Here is a 14,821-nt window from a genome sequence, read left to right on the forward strand (position 1 = left end):
CTCTCGAAATTTTGGTTTTAGAGAATCATTTCAACAATTTTCAACATTCACTCTTGCGGAATAGCACGAGTCTAAAACTTAAACTACCAAAGAGAAAACGCGAATTTATGCTTCGTTCATTAAAAAAATAAACGTTCATTATTAACTGACTTTAAAAGTATTTTATGTTAATAATTAATCAACTGCGTTCTATTGTTATTTGTACCTAGTATCAAATAACAATAGCCTTTAGAAACATTAAACATAATATTTTTAACTTTTTTTAATTTTAATAATAACCGTTAGTTCAATTTAATGAAAACTGAATAAAATGTTTATTACGATATTATACGTTATATTATTTTTTCAAATTATGAGTGAAGAATAAACCATTTATATATATGGGTATTATCAGCTACCCTTCTTTAAAATAAAATTTACAGAATTGAAATCTAGGGATCTGAAGTGATTGCGTAATGTCAATCGAATGTATGTTTCTGGCCTAACAGAACAGGGTACAGGCCTGCCTAATACCCATTCATCAATTGTACAACAGTCAAACAGTATTATTTTGTATAACAAAATACACTATTTTGTTTTACTTCCTATTACTTCTTACTATGATTGGCTTCGCATCGATGGTGTTAAAATTATTTATATTTCTTACAGAGCCAATGTCTCACGGATTTTGAGAGACAGGGAATAGGGAATGCACCTGTGTTTGGGCATTCACTTGTGCACTATAATATGTCCTCCATAGTTGGCTAGCCTCCCTTGAGACTGTCGTCGGTCCGAGACCGAAATCGGTCAGGGGACATATACATATTAGATTTTAATGAAAATTAATATAAAAAATCACATTATCTGAAGGTAATTAAAATATTAAGTCCAATATCAATACCAAAAAAATGTAAAAAAATCACTATAAATTATCCCTTACGCGGAACAGCAAAATGTGTTAAAGAAAAATAACGAATTCAGTTTAACGACCACGGTGTAATTTCATGCTATCGCCATGAATAATACAGATTATATCAATTAAGTTTACAAATTAATATCGCTTATCGAATTTAATTATTAAGTATCACGAATCACCTCATAATTTACCACTGGAAATGAGAATACATTATTAATTAATATGATATATTGCAATGTTCCCACTTCTATAGTTACACTCATTACATAAGTGAATTGCACTCTTCATTTATTTTGTTACCGCATTTCTATATTATTTGTATAAAATATAAAATCCTACTCGCATTAAATATTCTCTTCCGACACTTCCTATTCTATACATATATATTTATATTACATTTGGAAGACTGGCAGGTCCATCTGGTGGTAAAACGTGTTCGCCTATAATTTTTTATATGTATGCAGGTATGAAAATACCTCTCCAATATTTGTTATTACGCCGGAACATAGCAATACAAGAACGAAAGACGAAACGACTGATGAAAGTACCTTCCAGACGAACATACATAAAGCTCTCCGACTCACTTCGTTTATTCCTATAAATAATATATCGTGCCTTAGACAAAACGCACGTTGAAGTGGAATCTTTTCTTACATAATATGGTTACTTATGTACAACGTTGGAATGAACGTGATCTCACGCCTCATGGGATTTATTGCTAAGTAGGAAAAAATATTGCCTACATTACGGTGGGCGCAGTACTTATGTTACATTCTTACGCAGGCACTTGTCAGATACGCTTGCTTAAGACGTCCTGCGAAAAGATATGTTTGCCACTAATAAATGTTATTTTATATGGAGGATTTCATCGCACAAGTTTTCATTCTACACATATAACCTTCTTCTTAGTGTTTTAAAAATATTTTTGAATATTTTTTCATAAAACATTTTAATTGTTCATGTAAGTTTCCTTACTACGTTATCATCTTGTTATACAATCTTTGAACGTTGGATTGGAATAGAAAATATTTTTGTTTGCTTCATCTATTAAAGTAAATATAAAATGCAGAAAAATCGTTCTATTTAATAATTATTAAATAGTATGCATTGTTCAAAGCATTAAATTAAGTGGTATTTCACGAAATGATTCGTTACAAAAGACTTAAGATAGCCATAAGACTATTTGCTGAATTGGGTACTTGTAACGAGATATCTTGAACTCCTGACGGTATCAATTCAATCTTAGGTTGACATCCAATTTGTCCGAATCTTTCAGGTTATAAATCTAAAAAGGAAACGAGATTCATCTATTTTTATTGTTCTTCTTTCATTCTAAGCAAAAGGAACTTTTTTGAATACTTGATATTGATATTGAATATTATTTATCACTTGAACAACAGGACATTCATTGTATATGATTTAATTGCCATTTGATATGTTGAATTAAGAACACATTAAAAATAGTTAAATAGACAGCAGGATATTTTTTCAGTAGTAATTGATTTTTCTTAACAAATATAATTCAAACCCAACTATTATAATCTAATTTAGAAGCATCAGCAAAACAGCAGAAAAACTTACAGCAATAGATTGTCAAAAATCTACCATCAATTCGGGACGAAATACTTCAGACATGAGCATAACTGGCGAAAGAAACGCAGCATTTTGGGACCCTATCAAGATCCAGGCATCCAAACGCGATATACACAAAACCGTATGAAAATGACCGAACGCTTTTGGGTCACAAACAACTATACACAGGTAATGTGGGTCAAGTGGAACGCGTCGATAAAAAACGGTTGGCGACCAAGGCATCATGTTTTGCTTCGTAAGCCTATTACATTTCGGTCGCAGAGGGCTCGTAAATATGTTAACAGGCTAGTGGACAGTCGACTAAGTGCCAGTTTGAGCCACAAGTTACTTAGGCATGATCTATTGCATGTTAAGTACATGACAACATTATTTTAGTATCGTTTGAAGTTAGTTTTTTATTCCACTAGACAATTGAATTGTCAAATTTTTGTTGATATGGAGAGTTATTTCGTGCATTATAAATTTCAATGTGTGTAGATGATACGTTATTTAATATTTAATTAACACACGAATAGAGTTAAAAGAATAACTGGTTTCAATAATATTAAATAAAAACATAGAAAAGGCAATTGACACTACAAACATATCACGTACTCACACCGACACAAGAATGCTCGTGTTCACACACGTACATGTGTATGTAGAATACATACCAGACTGGTGATTTTAATGATAGAAGGACTCAGTGAAGGCTCGCTCGGTATGGTTCTAACCACTCACCGGCATTGTACCGCCAAACGGCAATACATCCTATTACTTGTATTTCGGTATCTTGGATGAGTGTACCAACGTATACAAGTACAACTACCATCGTATACCTCCAATCTCCAAAGGTACAATAAATTTAAATTCCATAAATAGTTACGAATTAGCAACGCTATTTATTATTGACTAGAGTCTATTACAAAGACAACATGAAAATAAAACCAACCACTTCAACAATATAAATAAAAAAAATAAAAATATCAAATTTCATTTTTATTACTTATGAGTAACAAAAGATTTAACAATAGAGACGCCGCAGTGTCAAGTCTATTATTATTAGTCAATCAAGTATACGTAGGAGTACCTATAAGCGACTAAGGCTTAAGGTTAAAGGTCGCCGGTGAAAGTATAAAAGACGGTATTTTGCTGTATCCCATCCTTAGTTAGCTTAAGGTCAGGTTTGATTATTCAAAATATTTGACCTTAGATATATTTCTTACATTTCTAATTATGATTTCATAAATCTAGGCTGCGCACTATAATTTATGTCAAAATGTTATTACTATAATACGGTAATAAAACATTTTCACATATGCCAATTATATTAAAAGTTCATATTAAAAGATCATTAATATTCTGCCGTATACTCGACATAATTAATGTCGAGTTTAATATATATAAAAAAATAATGCTCGTTTTTGTTCGTATTCTATGCATACACGCATCATTCATCCCATTGAGATGAAACTTATGCAGCTGTTGTTGGCATATGCATGAAGGTTTTTAGTACAATCAACATAAAATACGAGCCGAAAAGAATAGTTAAAAAAGATCATTAGAAGGTTTCAACGCGTGCCAGGAATAAGATAGCTCAAATTTTAAATGTTAGAACATCTACAATCAGCATTCATTTGTTTTTATCCAAAATACAACTATAGATTCAACGTAATTAACAATAATATAGATGTATGAGATACAACTTATTAACTTTCTTATCAGTTCTTTTCTATGTGAATTATTGACGTTCAACCGATGACACCATTGTGTTTAATTGTATTATTAAACGTCAATTCAAAAACGTATCCAAAAAACTGAGTAAAATAATAAGAAGTATTTTTTTTTCAAGCTAGTGTAACTTTAAATATTTTTTTAACTGTCTATGATGAATCAAAACTTATATATATATTTTTTAATATCTTTCATTCCTTCAAAATTTCGCAGAATTCTTTAGCAGGTTCTATAGAATTCTATAACAGAAGCTTTGTCTTATGTTGCTGACATTCCGTGCCAAGATATAGTTATTTTGTCGGACTCGAACAACATGTGGCTCGGTGTGCCTCGACTGTGCGAGGATTTCCGACAGCCTATTCTGTCATGCAATCTCTGTATGAAATGATTGCACAAAATAGAAAAGTCATACTGCAGTGGATACCTTCACATGCCGGCCACCATTCCAGTAAATGAAAAAGTTGACGCCTTAGTTCGAAACGCAACAACAGAAAGAAGAATGAAGAGATTGACTGTGTGCCATATTTTTCAGAAATACTAGGTTCGTTGAAGGATATATATTGGAAGGAATGGAAACAGTATTTTGACGAAAGAGCCTTAAGTAAAGGAATATGGTACAAAACTATTTAGCCTACTTTATCGGGGTGCCTGGTTTGCCGGCAGCGGTTTGGGTGGACAAGATATTGTCACAGCACATAGGCTCCGATCCGGACACATTCCATTGAACGGAATCGGTTTCCTAATGAAGAAACTTGAGTCGCCAGTGTGCACAGAATGCAACCGAGTAGAGGATACCTTTCATGTATTAGTGGAATGTGTGCGGATTGAACCTGAAAGAGTCCTCTTTTTTATGCAACATCCTGGACATAATTTGAATAATGTGGTATTTAATAGTATACTGGCCTCACCAACTTCTGAAGAGGCCAGGAAAATTTATAAAATAGTGTTATGTTATTTAAAGCGACGTAGTTAATTTGGTAGGAACGATGGAGGTGACGTGGTCATTGTGTGACAAAACCTCCGATTAAATTCTATAAAGAAAAAAAAATATCTTTCATGTGTTTTTTGTCAATCGTTGCTTGCACCACCGAAAAGAAATACCTACTCAAATCTTGGCGTAATTTAACACGGTGATCATTTAAGGCCAGGGTCAATTTAAGATGTTCTAATGAATAGATTTAATAGGCACGAATAAAACAATATTGATCCCAACTAATATTTCATATAAAATTATATTTTATACTCTTACCACATTAAATGCAAACAGAACCATTTAAAATAATTCGAGGAAGTTCAAGCTACACGATTATCTGTATTTGTCCAGTCAACATAATCAAAATCATATTGGCGCAGCATATCCATCCACCTCAATCGCCAAATTTTATAATTATTTTTAACAAACTCATTGATTGATATTAAAAGTTTCGATCTGATAGACATTAAGGGGAATTTAAATTCGATTCAATCAATTTAAATCAAATTCTTGTTATCGACCTATGTCTTTTTTTAAAAATAAAAGAGAAATTGTATGAATCGATGATTGATTTAAGATTCTGATAGCAGTTGAATTTTCAAAGCAGTTGGCATTCAAATAAGTCTAGTTGAATGCTTCAGAAACACATTTTGCACTTGCGCAATGTGAAAATTCTATGGATTTAAATTTGGAACGCATCTAGATCAGTAGATAGAATGAGAAAATTCCAGTTGAATTGGCTTTTATTTATAATGAGACACCTTCCTTCTCCTCAAAAGGGAAAGGAGGCTTTAGCTCCCCAGCAGTGATATTAACCGTCTGTTACTATAATGTGACACGGTAAAGTAGGTAGTTGATTAATATATAGTTTTCGGCGTATTATTGCGTATATTACCATTTCAATGGTAAAATCATAGTTTTGTTTTATTAAATCTTTAGTGTCATATAACTAGAAAAAGTTAATGTATCATGCATCCTCTTAAATTGTTCCAAATTACTTCGTCCTATTTATAATATTCTCCATCTTACAAGTCTCGTAAAAATTCAATATTTCAATGGAATGTGTCGTACATTTTGACATACCTAAATATTAAAAAATAACATGTGGCAAATATAATAGCAAGTACCTATTATAATAGGTCATAAATGTTATAATAATTATTATACTTATACCTACATTTTTAATTATTTTAAGTAAAAGAAAATTTAAATAAAAATTAATGTTGATAGTTCAAAATCTACTGACTACTTGTGTCTATATTAAAAAATATACTAGTAAATTATCTATAACAAACACAGCGATCCTATGTAAAATAATAATTGAATGACGATACGAAATATTGTCACAGACTAATTGAAATAATCAAACCGGCTTACGATTAATTTCATTATCAGAATACACGAGAATGACATTAACGCTATTAACGAAAGCGATAAATGTTGAATTTATAATTTCGTAAAATTCATTGATATTTACAGATAACACACAATATACTTAAAAGCGAAGCCATGGAAATTTTACTGAAATTGGGTCAAATACTTTGTACCAGTAGTGGCAGTAATTGAGCTGAAAGTGATCAAAGCAATTGCTTTCTGCACTTTGTGAATTAATTGGTTCATCACTACGCACCAGTTTAGCTGATGAATTTAAAGCTAATACGTGGTACAAATATGTTAAAAAAACTAACACACGATATTTATAAATAATTAAAATACGGTTGTAGAGAATATGAGATGGTATAATATTAATGCAAAATATGTCTCACTATAATATGCTTACATTAAAAAGAAAAGAGAAACTAGAGACAAACTTTTAAAATTGCTGAAGTCAAGTAATACTTTTATTTTAATTTTATAGTATCTGAACGTTGTTTGATATTAAAATATATAATATTATTGTAGATAAATTGTATTATTGTCGATTAAGTCGTTAAATACCTCTAAGCTACTGACATAAAATTAAACAAATAATATAATAATATAATAATCAAGATATTGTAATACAAAGTATAAGTGTGAAGGGCAAATCTTGCAACCGAATTTTGAATAAGTTTCATTCAATCGATTTACCTAAAAAAATTCACATGTTTGTCGCTGATGACAGTATAATTAAATGAATAAAAAAATTCGTTTTAATATAAATAGATTCAGATAAAATATTTTTTAAAATGTTAGAGTTTTTATTAACTTGAAAACATATTTTAATTAATTGTTAGCTTTATATAGATTTATAATTTTGTTATACCGATTATTGGGACTAGAACAAAGGTAATTGTGAGCGTGTATCTAATAATAATAAACTACCTATCAATATTAATAATCAAAAGAGTACAAGGGATTTCTTTTCAACATATTACTTGACTATATAATGGAAACACTTGACTAGCTGAATTATGTAAGACAATTTTCATAGTCAATTTCGTATAGAAAAACGACAAAGGAAATTCATAATGATTGAACAAAAAGCAGTGTTTGTTTTGGTTCGAAAACACTAACACGACTTACAGGAGCCAAAACCGAACATACAAGCGATCATAAATGCAACAATAGCATACGCAATATCTACAATAATTTCGTCGAACAAAAGAACGAATGTAGCACACAATGAATGTATTCATCATAATTCAACCGCAATGAGAACATCCAGGCTATTCGCTATTCGATTATTCAATTGGAGATGATTGCCGAAATAAATCTATGCATGACAATAAATATGAAATACCAGTCGCCGATTATGGAAATTCTATACAAGTGGGACGTACGCACGTAATCCAATTTATTATAACCGTGTTCACAATAGTCTTAACGCTTTGACGTATTCTCGTAAACATTATCACAATGCCTATATATTTTTATTTAGAAATTCCCTTTTAATAAGATTTATAATTTAAACAACTTAAAAAAATCAAGTGTTAATTTTTAACGTTTTTCGTTCGAAATAAAAAATACTCTAAAATAAATGTAAAACAATTCATATAGCATGAATATAAGTTGGTAACAAAAACGGGTTTTACAAAAAATGTATTCGTTATCCTAAATTGAATAGTAATTGTAATACCAGATGTTCCAAATAAAGAATGCATGGAGGTGCCCTTTAAAAGTATGTCATCTATGATCAATAGCGTATGAAGATACAATAAAAGTCAACGGCCGTGCCACGTTATCCAATAAAAGCGAGATTATAGTAATACCACTAATCAAACGACCTCCGGTGACGGTATCATTTAACAGGTTTCAAATACTTTGCTTCACCAGGTTTAAAAGAATTTTCCATATATTAATCTATGGATAAACTTAATAGCCTATAGAAAACTATTGAGGATAAGATTTGCACTGCGCTAAAAAGTAATCATTATAATCATATTGGCATCTTAATCTATAGTAATTAAATAAGCGGCTCTTGTTATTATTTATTTAATGTTACGTTTATTAATTAAAATCCAAGAGATATTATGTTTTTATTTAAAAAAAAGCTTTCCAGCTTTTCATTTAATCATTAAGACGTAATATAGCAATAAATTTGCAAACTTTTTTCAAGCGCTTTAAATATTCGAGGAGCGTTGATGAGGTATTATTTTGACCTAAATAATGAATTTGAGAAAGAAATGCCAATAAGTACGTGTTAATTTGACTTTCATATGATTAAAAACGTTTGCTAGCTCAGGTGTGACCTGAGGCAATCTTCGCGGACCTCCCGAGTTACAAAAATTTGTCAATCCAAACTATGATTTTTGTACATAAAAATAAAGCTCAATTTAAAATAACTATCATATTTTATACAGTTATGATTGAATTCACACTAACTTTTTTTATATTAAAACAGGTGTGCTGTCGAATTAAGAAAAAAATGTTTTTGCTAGCGATTTGACTTAGACGCGTCGGCTGATTGAAGACTTCCGAGAAGACTACGGTTCTCAGCATGAAAATGTGTCGAATATTCCTCGTTACGTAATTGAAACCGGAATATTTAATAATAATATCAATAACCGTTAGGGTCATTTTATAGTAAAATTAGCTTGGATTAAATGTGATTTTAACAGTAACTCATCACAATATAAAACCTAGAAACACTCCTTAACGAATATACGGAAACGGTAAATTTGTAGACCGTTGCACCTGATAATCTGTAACCTGTTATATATTTTATGCAAATATGATGTTTATCATGTGACAAAAGATAAAAAGATTGTAGCTTAAATGTAGTTAGAAGTTAAAACAAATATAATTGAATAAATGGGTAATAATGGTTTTACTGCCAACACTAGCGAGGTGGAGCGGTCAATGGCACTGACCTTGTACTAGCCTAAGGCATAGAATCCATTACAAAACAGACAAGCAGTTCTTATTATGTAAGACGTTAGTGCTACACATTTTAAAGCTTAAGTCATGAGAATAAAAATCATTAATGTAATTTTCGTTTAAAAAATTCTATAAATATTACGAAGGTAATTTATATTTTTAAGCAATTAATTCATATACATGTCTATTTTCATATTGGAATCATATAAAATTTGAATAAGAAGATAATATTGTAAAATCAACATTTAGTTAAATTTTCTATCAAACTATGCAAAATTCAATTCGAATCAAACCGAACTAAAGTTTATTCGCATATAAATTTAATCATTCGCATATGAAAGGATTTGGAACACAATGAACTTGTTGGAATAGCTAATGTACACAAGTGAGAAATGTGATCTATCAAATAAATTGTCGATTTAGGCTCTTTCAAAAACCCTATAATAAAATTTAAATATGTTTATACATTCAAAATTTATAAGCCTAGCAAGGATTTGTCATCATGATCATTACGAAGAGGCAATATGATTAGAGCCACGAAAGTTTAAACCATTTATAATTTATATACAAGATAATGTTACGCGGTTCATTTGATATGAAATAGAAAATATTATATGACAAATTAAGCGAGTTTGATACTCACTTGGATCACATATTTGTAATGGTAATATATATTTGTTTTGGTATACGTGTTTCGCTGCGGTTTCCCCCACTATCCATCGGAGATCACATCAAGTTGTTGAGTCAAACGACAAATAGGAATCGATAACTCTCAATATGAAAATAATTGTACGTGTTACTGATTTGGCATGCTGAGTTAAGATGTTTATGAAATTTGCTTCTTGTACAACGCGTATACTAAAAAAATTCAGGGCCCAATAATAATTAAAAAAAAATCAAAACTTTCATCTAATAATTATTCATACTTATTATTTCTGACGCTTGCGATGTTTTAAACAATGAATGTATAAGTCACGCAAAATTTCAATATTTTTAATATAAAAAGTTAAGCAGAAACATTAATTGTTTCAAAATACAAATTATATTATAAAAGATATATGATATATGATGATATATATGTGCCATAATAATTGTATTAATAAGTAAATAAAATATTTTATCAGCTTTAAGCGTCCTTAAACATTATATTACCAATAATCAGAGCATTTGAATGAAAAACAATGACCATTGTAATATAAATAATAACGTCACAATAATATTAAATGCCATTTCATTTTCTATGTCGAGTTTCGCACGTTCCCAGTTCAAACCGCACACGCTCGATTCAAGAACAATACATATGAATGGTCGAGTACTCTAACGGTCCGAGTGCCTCGGTCAAAGCTGGAGATTCTATATATTCTGCGGTCATAACGGTATATACGTTTTTGTTAAAACTTGCTTAGAAAGTTACGCCTTGTAGTATTCGACACGATACGTATGGAATATGAGAATTAAATTTTTATTTTTATTTTTTTATATGTACTATGTATCTTAATATTGTAAAACAAGTAAACATACTTTAAGTCTCAACTGATAGATATAGTCTTAAATTTGTATTTATTTCGATTAAGTTCGTTAAATTTATATGTATTTCGAAAATAGGTTAAGGCATTCATTATTATAATAAGTTAAGAAAATAATCAAGATTTTATATTAAGTTAAAGTTACAACATTGAAGATACACTTTTTCCTTTTTTAAAACGTCTTCAAAAACTTGTTTTCAATTTTATGGCACCAGTTTCTGATGTAATCAAGAAGACACCAGCAATATTACTAGTGAATCGACGCTCGATTTCGACAAAGATATTCAACGACGCATAATCTCCGAGAAAGGGAAGCGAGAGCATTCGTTCTCCATTTATCAATTGTAGAAAATAGATGAACACAAATAATGTTCAACACATGAAATGTTCTATACGTACTAAGAACAGTAAGCAAGTGCATCGTCCAGCATGACTCCATTTTACAGTTTAAATCAATTTTTTTCAGAGAATAACTGCAATCTGTGAGACTCCAAAATTATCGAAATATTAAATAACACATAATACTGTTGCGATAATACAGAATGAAGTCACAGCTAAATTATATTAATATATTTTATAATATCTTCTATCCAAAAGGCGACTCGAATTTTATTAGTCATCGTGTGATATACCAAAATATGCTTATCATAATTAATAGCAGAACCACACAATGAATGAGAGATGTTCCACAATGAATAGAAGTGACTCATTATTTCCAAACAGTCTTCGATAACATTCACAAAACAATAGTGTTGGCGCGTCGAAACGAGTCATAACAATAAATTATAGCCCTATCCAGAAGCGAGAGGATCGACGAAACGTGATCTTTAAACTTCCTTGTCACGAGAAAATTTGAAAGTAACGAAAGTTTAGAATGATTGCTTAGAATTTTTTGATGAACGATCTATGATAATAACTGTTCATGATGGATTTGACGTTCTCTCTGCAATAAATGATGATTGTATGTACTCCTATAACGATCGTCGAAGTTTGTAATGACAGTTTGCACAGATATACAGATTTCTAAAAGTTATCGTGATGTATGCGATTGTCTATAGATTAAGGACCATTTGAAACGTACATATGTTACTTCTTTTTAATATAATTTAAATATTAGATCAAATAAAAAATACTTTGACACCCATTCGATTATTAATGTCAACTAATCTATCTCAATATTATATCGCTATTTAGCTAAAGCAGGATTAATCTGAATGAAATATTTGCAAAAAACTTCAATCAAACACCAATATAGTATAAAATAATATAGTTATTTTTTTTTTTTTTTTTTATAGAATAGGAAGGCGGACGAGCATATGGGCCACCTGATGGTAAGTGGTCACCAACGCTCTTAGACATTGGCATTGTAAGAAATGTCAACCATCGCTTACATATCCAATGCGCCACCAACCTTGGGAACTAAGATTTTATGTCCCTTGTGCCTGTAATTACACTGGCTCACTCACCCTTCAAACCGGAACACAACAATATCAAGTATTGCTGTTTTGCGGTAGAATATCTGATGAGTGGGTGGTACCTACCCAGACGAGCTTGCACAAAGCCCTACCACCAGTAAAGTTAGCAATAGATACGTTAATTACAAAGTTTTCACATAAAAAATAATGTTACCCGGAAACTTATGAAAAGTTAAATTAGGTTCGTTATTTCATAGCCATTATATTTTTTATCTGACAATCTACAAACGTTTAGAAGGGGACCACTTTGTTCTAACACGAAACTTAAATGTTACGCCCCATAAATAGTTTAGAGACTGATATAGGCGTGGTTGAATTAAATTTACACCTTTCTTCGGCCATTATTATAAATAAATATTCACTTGGATTTTGGGCCTATGTCGTTAATAGGGCGAGATGGTTTCACTACGCGAATGGGTCACTAATGACGTTTCTGAGTCAGTATTTCAATGGAAAGGGTCTCGTGGCTTGCCCGTAATGTCTGTAATTGGTCCCTAAACATCTAAATCCTGCGACGAAAACGTCGACGATTACCGCGCAGAGTTATAGACCTAATTATGCTAAATTGGATTAGTAACATACTGCGCCGACTTATTACGCAATGTTTACAGCAGTTGTTTGTTTTCATTGCATTTCGTTTACAATCAGCAATTCAAAAAATATATTTTATGCACAAAGTAATCTTAATTATATAGTTGCATTATTGTCTACAAACTAAATAGTTTTACACTCGGCCTTGGCATAGTGGTATATGATGGTAATTGGCAGTTAATGCTCAGAAATGCCATGCATGATGAAATAAGCCAATAAGTTAAATATTATACAAGAATAGACGAAGACACCTTTATACATTTGAGTGGCAAATTCACTTTCCTCTCGTAACAAATATTTTTATTGTGCTAATAAAGTTCATGACCTGAATTTTAATGTTATATATCTTTATTGCAAAACATTTTATAGGTTTAGTATGTATATGACATACAAATGAAGCAATTCGTTGAACTTTATGTTTGTTTATTCTACTATTGTACATTAACATAAGCTATTTAACAGCTAATTATAAATAAATAATATAAGGAGAATGTTAGGAAGAGTTAAATAAATTTATTATTATGGAACCTATCAACTCGATCATAAAGCGAAGTTTGAGAGACTGCGCATCAAACGTGTAGATATTTAAGCTAAATGCTTGCAATTATTGAACGCTACGGTTAATTAATTATTAATAACATTTAACATTGTGAATGGTATACACGGCTACACTATTACGTAACCAAATAATGAACGAAGTAACTTATGTTTGCATTAGAGGATGAGACGGGAGTTTTGAAGTTAGTCGTCCTTTCGCGTGAAGTTTGAATCCCTTGAGAGGCCATTTCGCATGAAATGGGCATATTATAAATGTTTGGGTAAAAGACACTTACGAAACAGAGCTAATGATGTTTTTATATGTATGGATATACATATCAAGGGACATTGGTTCACGTCACGTACTTAACATTACACTTACACTTTTTTATATAAAAATGAAAACTATAAAATAACTTTAAAAGCTCACAGGTATACAAGCTGCATAGCGATTTGTAAGTTGCATATTTAATCCTGCCTTATGGATGCCTATGCCTATTGTTGTGCCGACTAAAAATAAAACTAAAGGGGGACTTAGTATATAATATTATTTTTTTATATACATAATCATATGATTATTTTAAATAAAATTATTTATACCACCATTATTAAGATTCTTTTAGGCAAAACTTTGAAAGCAGAAATGAAAAATATTTTTTTCTTTAGTAGTAATATTTGGAAATAACGACGTAATTAACAATCTCGTTAATATATTATCATTTAAAAAACACTTAATATTAATACTGTTTGTCACGACAACGATGAAACCTCAAGCTGGTAAAAATATTAATTACACCATTTTACAATAAAATTAAGCACCAATTTTAATTTTAACGATGTACGTCGTTTTGTATATTTAATGACATGTAAGCTGCAACTAATGGCACATTATAATTAATTGATACATTTTTATATAATATATTATTTTATATAATATATTGGTAGTTTTAAATACCAAATTTGAAATACGAGTTGCATTTTTCATTTTATTCTTAAGACAGTATTATTTTATAATATAAAGTGTTTTATATTTACAACTCGTGATGCGTCCCGGCGTGAATAAAACGTGTGTTTTGAAGGGAAAACATACAAAGAAAAAAATATTTTTTTTGGGCGAGAAATAATCACAATCAAATCAATAGTGAAGGAACGCATAGAGGACAAACATACAAACATTTTTTTTATGTGTATGGATAGAACCTGCGTAAGATTTTTTTTA

General features: G+C 30.5%; 1 protein-coding gene across 8 annotated transcripts in view; it reads right to left on the reverse strand.

Moving 5' to 3' along the window:
• The window catches only part of LOC126773790 (putative polypeptide N-acetylgalactosaminyltransferase 9), a 186,807-nt gene that overhangs the window by 102,439 nt on the left and 69,547 nt on the right, over window positions 1-14,821 (reverse strand). The window lies entirely within an intron of this gene.

This window comes from Nymphalis io, chromosome 15 (assembly GCF_905147045.1).
Source record: "Nymphalis io chromosome 15, ilAglIoxx1.1, whole genome shotgun sequence".
NCBI classification, from domain to species: Eukaryota; Metazoa; Arthropoda; class Insecta; order Lepidoptera; family Nymphalidae; genus Nymphalis; species Nymphalis io.